The sequence below is a fragment of the Schistocerca americana genome, chromosome 8 (genome assembly GCF_021461395.2).
Source record: "Schistocerca americana isolate TAMUIC-IGC-003095 chromosome 8, iqSchAmer2.1, whole genome shotgun sequence".
NCBI classification, from domain to species: Eukaryota; Metazoa; Arthropoda; class Insecta; order Orthoptera; family Acrididae; genus Schistocerca; species Schistocerca americana.
This window is the reverse complement of record NC_060126.1, coordinates 407,921,164-407,931,520: the sequence shown is the minus strand read 5'-3', so window position 1 is coordinate 407,931,520 and position 10,357 is coordinate 407,921,164.

Sequence of the window (10,357 nt, the reverse complement as noted above, 5' to 3'; positions counted from 1 at the left end):
GTACGCGTCAGGACTATTTCCCAGTTAATCGAATAGGATATGTTCCACTGAAATACAATTTAAAGTGCCTTCCAGTCCTTAAATCACCATAATATTCGTTGGTAAATATTCGTCATCGAATTATTATAATATGATTTTTAGCACTCCACAAAACTTAAAGGCTTTTTTATATTCATCTAACCAGTTATTTTAAATTTCATAATAGGCACAACTGAAATCATCTACTTTTTGGATACGTTGGGTAGTATACAACTTAGCTCAGTCTACAGAAAAGCCATCACACAAAAGTTCAGTATATGTTCCACTGACGCCAATGAGATACAGGATTGGATAAAAATATGTAAACGCCAAAAACACAACATATTATTATGCCTAAATGCCAAAATGATGGTCAGGTCCTGCAGAAAGGGTCATCACTTCTATGGTGTTTATTTTTGGAACACAACCTACGACTAGCTTAGAAACAGAAGTGATGACATTTTCTGCAGGATCTGACCATCATTTGGCAGGACAATGCTCAAGCACGTACAGTGGAAGCTGTTACTGATTTGTTTGACTGATGGGGATGGTAAGTGCTATACTACCTACTGCACTCCCCTGACTTAAGCCCTCGTGAGTTCAACTCGATTTCTAAACTGAAGGAAACTTCACGGCTTTCGCTTCAGAGCTGCTACAAATTCGTCGGGCAATAGACCGCGCCGCTCGAACTGTCAACACAACTGGCACTGCTAAGAGTATCCTACGACTTCCACATCGCTGGCAAGTTGTTATACACAATGTTGGTGACTACTTTGAAGGTCAGTAAAACTTCGAAACACGTATCAATTTTGTATGAGGCGTAAATAAATAGTTGTCGCTATTAAAGTTCCAACCCTCGTATGCAGAAAGGGTCATCACTTCTATGGTGTTTATTTTTGGAACACAACCTACGACTAGCTTAGAAACAGAAGTGATGACATTTTCTGCAGGATCTGACCATCATTTGGCAGGACAATGCTCAAGCACGTACAGTGGAAGCTGTTACTGATTTGTTTGACTGATGGGGATGGTAAGTGCTATACTACCTACTGCACTCCCCTGACTTAAGCCCTCGTGAGTTCAACTCGATTTCTAAACTGAAGGAAACTTCACGGCTTTCGCTTCAGAGCTGCTACAAATTCGTCGGGCAATAGACCGCGCCGCTCGAACTGTCAACACAACTGGCACTGCTAAGAGTATCCTACGACTTCCACATCGCTGGCAAGTTGTTATACACAATGTTGGTGACTACTTTGAAGGTCAGTAAAACTTCGAAACACGTATCAATTTTGTATGAGGCGTAAATAAATAGTTGTCGCTATTAAAGTTCCAACCCTCGTATTATGAGTGAAAAGGCCTTGACGACACCGATACCACGCACAACGCGAACAACAGTAAGGTAGCCCCATGTTCGGAGGAGCAATGTCAAACACCCTCTGGAGAAAAGAAAAAAGCATTAAGAGCATACCAAAAGTTAGTATGGAACAGAAATTCATACAGATTAAAGAGTGTCAGGCACTACTGTAAAGCGAACTTAAAACAAAAGACGCAAGCTAGCAGAATACTGTAACACGTTAAATCCTCAAAACCCAATAACGACAGTGTGGACACAATTCAAAGATTCCTTAATGCTATGCATGCGCCGCCCTCTGCACTGACAAACTGCCTAGAGATGGAGAAAGTACTGGTTAGGCTAACCGCGCCAGTATTAGAGGCTGTGAATTGAAACTGACGATTTAAAAAACGATGACGATAAACTTAACGCAATCTTTCACTATAAATGGACCAAAAATATCATCTAACCATCAGAATGTACAGCCCCAGACACGAATACATCTGTTATCTTGTGATCAAGTTCTAGGCGTCAGAGACAAACAAGTGATGCTAAACATTATAAACAACGTGTGGAACGCTTGCGTTAAAATACTAAATATACAGCCAATAAGCGTCGTTCCCATTTTCAAGAAAGGAAATGGCGCAATGCAGGCCGATTCATAGCCTACAGATTAGTATCGTTGTTACCCTGTGTATATAAAATTTTGAAACGTTGTCACGGTTCACTTAAAGCGACCCTCACGACCTATTTTTAATGTCTGAATACGTGATCTACACTGAGGTAACGTAAGTCGTGAGATACCTTCTAATATCGTCTTGGGCCTCCTTTAGCCCGGTGATGTGCAGAAACTCTACGTGGTATGCACTCAACACGTCGTTGGAAGTCCACTGCAGAAATATTGAGCAATACTGCCTTTGTAGCCGTCCACAGTTGCCAAAGTGTTGCCGGTGCAGGATTTTGTGTACCATCTTGCCTCTCTATTACCTCCCATAAATGTCTGCGTGGTCAAATCATCAGCTAAAATTGTCCAGACTGTTCTTCAAAGTAATCGCGTACAATTTCGACCGTGTGATATGTTAGGGAACATGAAGTCAACGAATGGCTGAAATTGGTCACTAACTAGTTTAACATAACCGATAACCCAGTCCATTCCATGTAAACACAGCCCACACCATTATGTAGCTACCACCAGCTTGATGAGTGTCTTGTTGACACCTTGGGTTCATGACTTCTTGGGATCGGAGCCACACTCGGAACCTACCATCAGCTTGTACGAACTGAAATCGAGACTCACCCCACTAGCTCACCGTTTTCCAGTTGTCTAGGTTCCAACCGATATAGTCACGAGTCCAGGAGAGGCGTTGGAGGCGATACCGTGCACTGAGCAAAGTCACTCGCGTCGGTCGCTGCTGTCATAGCGCATTAACGACAAATCTCGCCGCAGTGTCCTAATGGATGTGTTCTTCGTATGTCCCACATTGATGTCTGCGGTTATTTCACGCAGAGTTGCTTGTCTGTTAGCAATGGCAACTCTATGCTTGCTTCACTGCCTTGATTGTTACGTGAAGGCTGTCGGCAACTGCATTTTTTGCGGTGAGCGGTAATCCGCTTAATTCTGTATTCTCGGCACACTCTTGACACTGTGGAACTCGGAATACTGAATTCCCTAACAATTTCCGGAATGGAATGTCTCATGTGTCTACCCAAACTACCAATTCGCTTTCAAAGTTTGTTAATTCCCGTCTGTGACTTTAATCATATCGGAATCCTTTTCACATGAATAGGAGTACAAATGATAGCTCCGCCAAGAAACGGGTCACCCGACTAACATCGTGTGGGGCTCCCGCCAGCATGTACAAGTGCCAGAACAAGACATAGCATGAACACGACTGATGTCTGAAGTAGTGCTGGAGGGAACTGACGCCATAAATCCTGCAGGGCTGTCCATAAATAAGAGCACGAAGGGGTGGAGATCTCTTCTGAACACCACGTTACAAGGCATCCCAGATATACTCAATAACGTTCATGTTCGGGGAGCGGAAGTGTTCCTGGAGCCACTATGTAGCAATTCTGGTCTCGAAGGGTGTCGCATTGTCCTGCTGTAATCGCCCAAATCCGTCGGAATGCACACTGGGCATGAATGAATGCAGGCGATCAGACAGGATGCTTACGTACGTGTCACCTATCAGAGTCGTATTTAGACGTATCAAGGGTCCCGTATCACTCCAACAGCACACGCCACACACCGTTTCAGAGCCTCCACCAGCTTGAACAGTCCCCTGCTGACATGCAGGGTTCATGGATTCAGGAGGTTCTCTCCTTTCACGTCCACCCACTCAATACAATTTGAATCAAGATTCGTTCGACCAGGCAACGTGTTTCCAGTCATCAACAGTCCAATGTTGGTGCTGACGGGCCCAGGCAAGGCGTAAAGCTTTCTGTCGTGCAGTTGTCATGGGTAAACGAGTGGGCCCTCCGCGCCGAAAGCCTATATCGATGATGTTTCGTTGAATGGTTCGCACGCTCACACTTGTTGAAGGCCCATAATTGAAATCTGCAGCAATTTGCGGAAAGGCTGTAGTTCTGTCATGTTGAAAGAGTCCCTTCAGTCGTCGTTTGTCCTGTTCTTGCTGCATATTTCTCCGGTCACCGCGCTGTCGGCGATTTCATGTTTCAATGGTTTCATGATATTCACCCATGAAATGGTCGTAAGGGAAAATCCCCACTTCGTCGCTACCTCGGAGATGCTGTGTCCCATCTCTCGTGCGCCGACTATAACATCAGGTTCAAACTCACTTACATCTTGGTAACCAGCCATTGCAGCAGCGGTAAATGAAGTAATACCTGTGACAGACACTTCTTCTCTTATATAGACGTAGCCGACCGCAGCGCCGTATTGTGCGTGTTTACATATTTCCGTATCTGAATACGCATTCCTATACCAGTTACTTCGACGCTTCAGTGTGTATCTTGTGTATGCGGTACTACCCCCACTTGTATATGTGAATTCGCTATCCCATGACTTTTTACCTCAGTGTAGTTCCCAGACTTTTAATAACAAAACTGTTTCGTGGCCGACGAATTGCGAGCGTGGGAGGTTTTTCTTTTTTTTCTTTATTTCTTAGTGAGCAGTCTTTCTCTACAGTTTTAGCCCTCTACAGCTCCCTCTAGTACCATGGAAGTCATTTAATGTTGTCTTAACACATGTCCTATCATATCGTCCCTTCTCCTTGTCAGTGTTTTCCACACAGTTCTGATTTTTTTTTTCAATCGAAACTGGCTGAGAAAAAAATGTGTTGCATTACTTATTGAACTCCTCTCGTACTTCAAGTGTCGACAGTTAAGCAACAGTTAGTCAATCGTGCACCATCTTGTACCTTGAGGCGGAAGGTCTTTTTTGTAAATGAACTGAGTGTCTTTAACGTCTTAACAATTTTCACGTCTCGAAAATAGAATTGGTGTTGATTATCAAACACTTGTGTTTCAAAATATATTTAGATTGTAGGTAGTTCAAATTCAAATGGTTCAAATGGCTCTAAGCACTATGGGACTTAACATCTGAGGTCATCAGTTCCCTAGACTTAGAACTAATTAAACCTAACTAACCTAAGGGCATGACACACATCCATGCCCGAGGCAGGATTCGAACCTGCGACCGTAGCAGCAGCGCGGTTCCGGACTGAAGCGCCTAGAGCTGCTCGGCCACAGCGGCCGGCTTTGTAACTAGTTTTTGATAACACTTCCTAATTTTATTTCTCTTACTGATTGCAACACGCAGACTATTAAATATAGTATTGACAAAATTTTTTCGATTGCAACAATTTTAAATCTGAATAGAATAATCCTATTTACGTACACATGTTGCTCGTACGTTGGAACAGTTTCTTACATTTGGAAAAACCTTACCTTACTGAAATAATTTTCGTAATTTCAGAAAAGCACTACAGTACACACCAAGTGACTGCCATCACTTCAAAATAGAATAAGCAAATATATTAAACCTTTATTACAGGACAGGCTAGAGGAAAAAGTCTGAAAAGTGTTACAAGATACAACACTCTCCCATAAACATTTAATTGTTGCTGACAAGTTTGTTTACTAATTTTTAAATGAAGATATGTTTTAAATTTTCAGTTATTCCACATCAGGACAATTTCACTCAGTACATGTCGAAGGAACATTAGCATATCTCTTCTTTTATTAATGTGATTTCTGTCTGTTTGTTTGCATGACGCTGAAACAAATAACAAGTGAACGTCTCAGATGTTTTTGCTTCTCTGACATATTCAACATTATCGAGGACCTCCTCACTGTGAGTCGATGAATCTACCAACACTGCACCTTACGCAGCCCACTGTGACGTAATCCAAACTACAGGGTGGTCCATAAAAGTGGAACCACCCTTCTAAAACTAAAGCGTAGGTAAACCTGAATTTAAAGTCCATCAGTAGTCGCTGTTCCTTCGCGTGGTTCCCTATCTGCTTCTTGTGGCACATGATCCCCTTCCCATATGAAAATTAAAAGTTCCATCCAGTACGGCGGGCTCCTAAATGGCTGCTACGTCAGTAATATGACCCACCACACATCACTTGACTTTAAATTCCTATGTACTAAGCTTTTTTTTATTTCAGAAAAGTCAACGATTGAAAATTTGTGGTAAGGTCTTGTGGGACCAAACTACTGAGGTCATCGGTCCCTAAGCCTAAACACTACTTAATCTAACTTAAACTAACCTACACTATGGACAACACACACACACCCATGCCCGAGAGAGTACTCGAACCTCCGACGGGGGGGAGCCGCACAGACCATGATAAGGCCCCCCCTGACCGCGCGGCTACCCCGCGGGGCTTTTCGGAAGAGTCATTCCGCATCTACAGACCACCGTGCAGTCTAGTGACAGTCGGCTGTTGCCCTCTCACGATCTGTTACATAGCCTCAAGTGGTTGTCTTTATAATTTTCGTAACAGGAATGGAGGCTTGTGCTGCTCGTGCAGCGTAAAGTGCACTGTGCTAGCTTTTGAGACAAGATGAGTCAGACCTGGATCGAATCCGTGCAGTGGATTAGTGACGGCGTCTGGTGTGTCGGCTAGCGTGGATGCGGCTTATGAGCAGTGTCCCCCGCTCATCTGGGCAAATGCTGGATTTGTCTCCACTTTCAGCCTCACAATACGCGATACACAAACAGTTAAAGTACGATCACACAGAGGATAAATTTCCTGAGAGGTAGCGTACACAACTTCCCTCCCTTGGGTAAATGAAGATGACAGGCGACAGGGGAGGGCATACGGCCGCGAAGTTGGATAACCATAAGTTTGTCAAAATCTGAGCACAGCGGAGCCAGTGCTAGACGACAATAAAAATAAAAGAGATAACTGTTTGTGTTGCCCTGCCTCCTGTTTATTTTGTTATGAAAGGAGAGAAGGCCGTCCCATAGCCTACTCCTCTGCAATCCAGCCGAGATTTACTTCCCCATCCAATCGGTATTTTTCCATATACACTATAAAATGCTGTCTCTCCATGAGACATAGTAAGTTTCCTCGCTATTTAAGCCACCGTTGGTGCACAATCTGGTGTTGAGACTCAACTCCCCATTTCTCTTTTCGCTCTTAGTGATGGCGATGGAATTTTCTTACACCGTAAAGATTCGAGCCGTCTACCTCCGGGTCAACGCATTAGCCCGCGAAGGTGTTCTATGCTTTTTGCGTCAGTATGAATACAAAATAACTGTTGAGGCATCACGCAAGTAGTGAGATCAATTAGCTATTAGGAAGCTCATGTCAAAGGTCGCCTTTAAACGAAATTACACTCGTATTGAAGGAGTACTTTGTATGGCGACTCTCTCGTACAAGATTAAGGTCACAATTAGGAAATATGCTAGAAAATGCAATAACGTAGCAGAGGTGCTGATAATCCGGTAGCATACCGAGTAATGTGATGATACAGTGGAATGAAAAACAAACATGTGAGAATAATGAACCGCACACGAGCATTGATAAGTCATTTTTGCTGACCCACCCACAACGACACGTCCTTCGATTTTCACATTCTTCATCAGCCATTGCTCTTTGGTTAAGTAATTCCGTGTAGCAAAGAATACATTGGCACTTACCGAGTTGTGAAGTGACTGAGAACTCAAAAATGTAAAAAACCCAAGGGAGACACGAAAAAATAGATTCCATATCATTATTTCGATAGGTGTTTGATCTAAAACTATCCTCCTCTAGCTATTTGCCGTTTTAAAAATGAATGATTGGATGGAAAACGAGACGTACTGCCTGTAGCTGTTTCCCTATTAGCAGATCAAAATATTCTCACCTGCCAATCTTCTGTTTCCTGGACCGTGGAGACATCAGTCCTCTTCTCCTATGAGAGGTGTTTCTGTTGCCTCGATTTATTACTTATTTAATGAAGGCAGCAGGGGGACACCTACAGACTAACAACAGATGCTCAATTCATTGGGTTCTTTATTTCAGTTATATCCTTTTCTGCTCTTTTAATAAGTTTTGGTTGAAAAGAGAAAAAGTTTATTTGGTTAAATAAAATTAAAGCACCTGAGAATATAATAAATAATATATTGACAATAAAAACACGATAAACGCAAGGTGGTCTTGTGGCATAGATTGGCACTTAGTCAACACTCAATTCCGGGCCATTTAGTGAGCTGCATTATTGATGTAGGACAAGAAAAATACGTGGGAAAATTTAGAGAAAAAAAGGAGAAACAATGATTATTCGTCAAGTCCATTCACAGAGTGATAATCGGAAAAGCTAAGATAGTCTGGAAAACGAAGATACAGGGGCAGCACGACAAAGCCTACCGTATAGGCATCGTTTGAAACCCCAACGCCGGTTGCTCTCGGCACAAACAGAGTAATGACATAATAACTGCAACAGAAGTTTCCATGAGCGTTCAACCGTGGAACATCTTAACTATGACTAGGTCTACACATGGCTGCTTCCAAAGAAATGGAAGCCAACATGTGTACAATAAAACGGTGGCAACTCCCGCAGTACTCCTGCTAACTAAATTAAGCCGACGAAGAACTGCAATGGATTGTCTCTGCGCTCTTTTGTTAGCTCGGGTATACCACAGCAGTGTTCGTCCTCCGATAGAAAAAGGTATCTGCAGACAGCTTGACTGGAGGTGACAGAAGAAACGGTTCCTCCAGCTTTTGGTCGTTGAGGCAGCTCGTACTTACAGTATTTAGGTTCAGTAGTAGTGGCGCCAATTCTCCGAATTCGCGTGGAACTGGTCCCACTATGCCTCGGCGTCGCAGTGGCTTCACTTTGAAAATAACGGCCCCAAACTTCTACAGATTTTCGCCATCTTGTAAAGTTTCTGAATTAATTGATTAGTGAACATAAAAATTATTCCGCTCCAACATTCGATGTTCCTCCAGTGAGACGAGCCGTAATTGGTTCAGTTAGCTGGGTAAAACTGCTTTTAATTTGTAAATTAAGTGATTAGTTTAAACTCCTTATTACTTCTTAATTTCTTTTGTAAGGGGACGGGACAAGACTGGACAGCTGCTGAGGCTTCGCCGGATGTTTTTTATTTTTTTCTGGAAAGTTTCTAGGAAAGGGATGGGGATGGACTGAGAGGGAAAAGAGGTTATAGCTATGATATTGAGTGGGATAAATGAGGAAAATGCTTTCGAAATGTGATGCTACAGAAGAATGCTGAATATTAGATGGGTAGATCACATAACTAATGAGGAGGTATTGAACAGAATTGGGGAGAAGAGGAGTTTGTGGCACAATTTGACTTGGAGAAGCGATCGGTTGGTAGGACATGTTCTGAGGCATCAAGGGATCAGCAATCTAGTATTGGAGGGCAGCGTGGAGGGTAAAAATCGTAGAGGGAGACCAAGAAATGAATACACTGAACAGATTCAGAAGGATGTAGATTGCAGTATGTACTGGGAGATGCAGAGGCCTGCACAGGATAGAGTAGCATGGAGAGCTGCATCAAACCAGTCTCAGGACTGAAAACCACAACAACAACAACGAGTGAGGAAGAGTTAAAATTGTAGGAGGGATAAGTATCAGGGAGGATCTCATTGTCTGCGAGAGAGAATTGCTTGATGTTGTGTTGTGATAGTATATGGACTGTGTGTAGATGTAGGGACAGAGGGAAGGCGCAGTAGCTTACCAGAGTTGGTGATCAGAGGGGAAACAATGGGGTTGTTGGAATCTAATTCTTAGATAGTATAGGAGATCCAAAGGTGTTCGATGTGGGTGAGGGGTGGCAGGTATTTGGTGAGATGGTAGAGGATCCATGCAGCTGAAGGTAAACAGATTCAGAAAGTGAGATGTAGTGCATGTCGTTACAGGATTTCGAGGGATATATAGAACCTTGGTGGGGTGGAGATCAATGCAACATTTGCATAGCAGAGGATGCGTCAGTTCTGGGTTTTGTAGGTGTGGAGAATAATGAAAGGGTATAATCCCCAAGTTCGGCCTCTTGGTAGTTTTAGTCCATTGTGAGCTTTCTGTAGGTTGGCTAAAAACTGATTGAGTTAGATTTGGAGTCATCGTTGGGATTTCTGGAGTATAGGGTAGAGGGAGAAGAAAGCAGTATCATCAGCAGGCTGAAGGAGGTGAACTGGTGGGTGTGGTTTGGGCATATCAACAGTGTAGAGGAGATGAAGAAGAGGAGTAAGGATGGAGACTTGGGGCACTCCTGCAGAGGGATGGAAGGTATGGGAATTGGTATTGTTAATAGTGGCAAGGGATGAGCGATTTAATAGGAAGGATGCATAAGGTGGACATAGTTAATTGAAAGTGCATATGACTAGAGTTTGAAAAGGTCACCTGAATCCCATACACAGTCATAGGGCTTTTCCAGGTCAAGGGAGACAAAAAAGTGGATTTCTGGGAGTTGCGTTGGTGGAATGGGAGATGAGTGAAGTGCAGGAGATGGCCATCTGAGGAGAAATTGGGATGGGAGCCATACTGATTGGTGGGAATAAGGTAGTGTTGGTTCAAGTGTAGATGGAT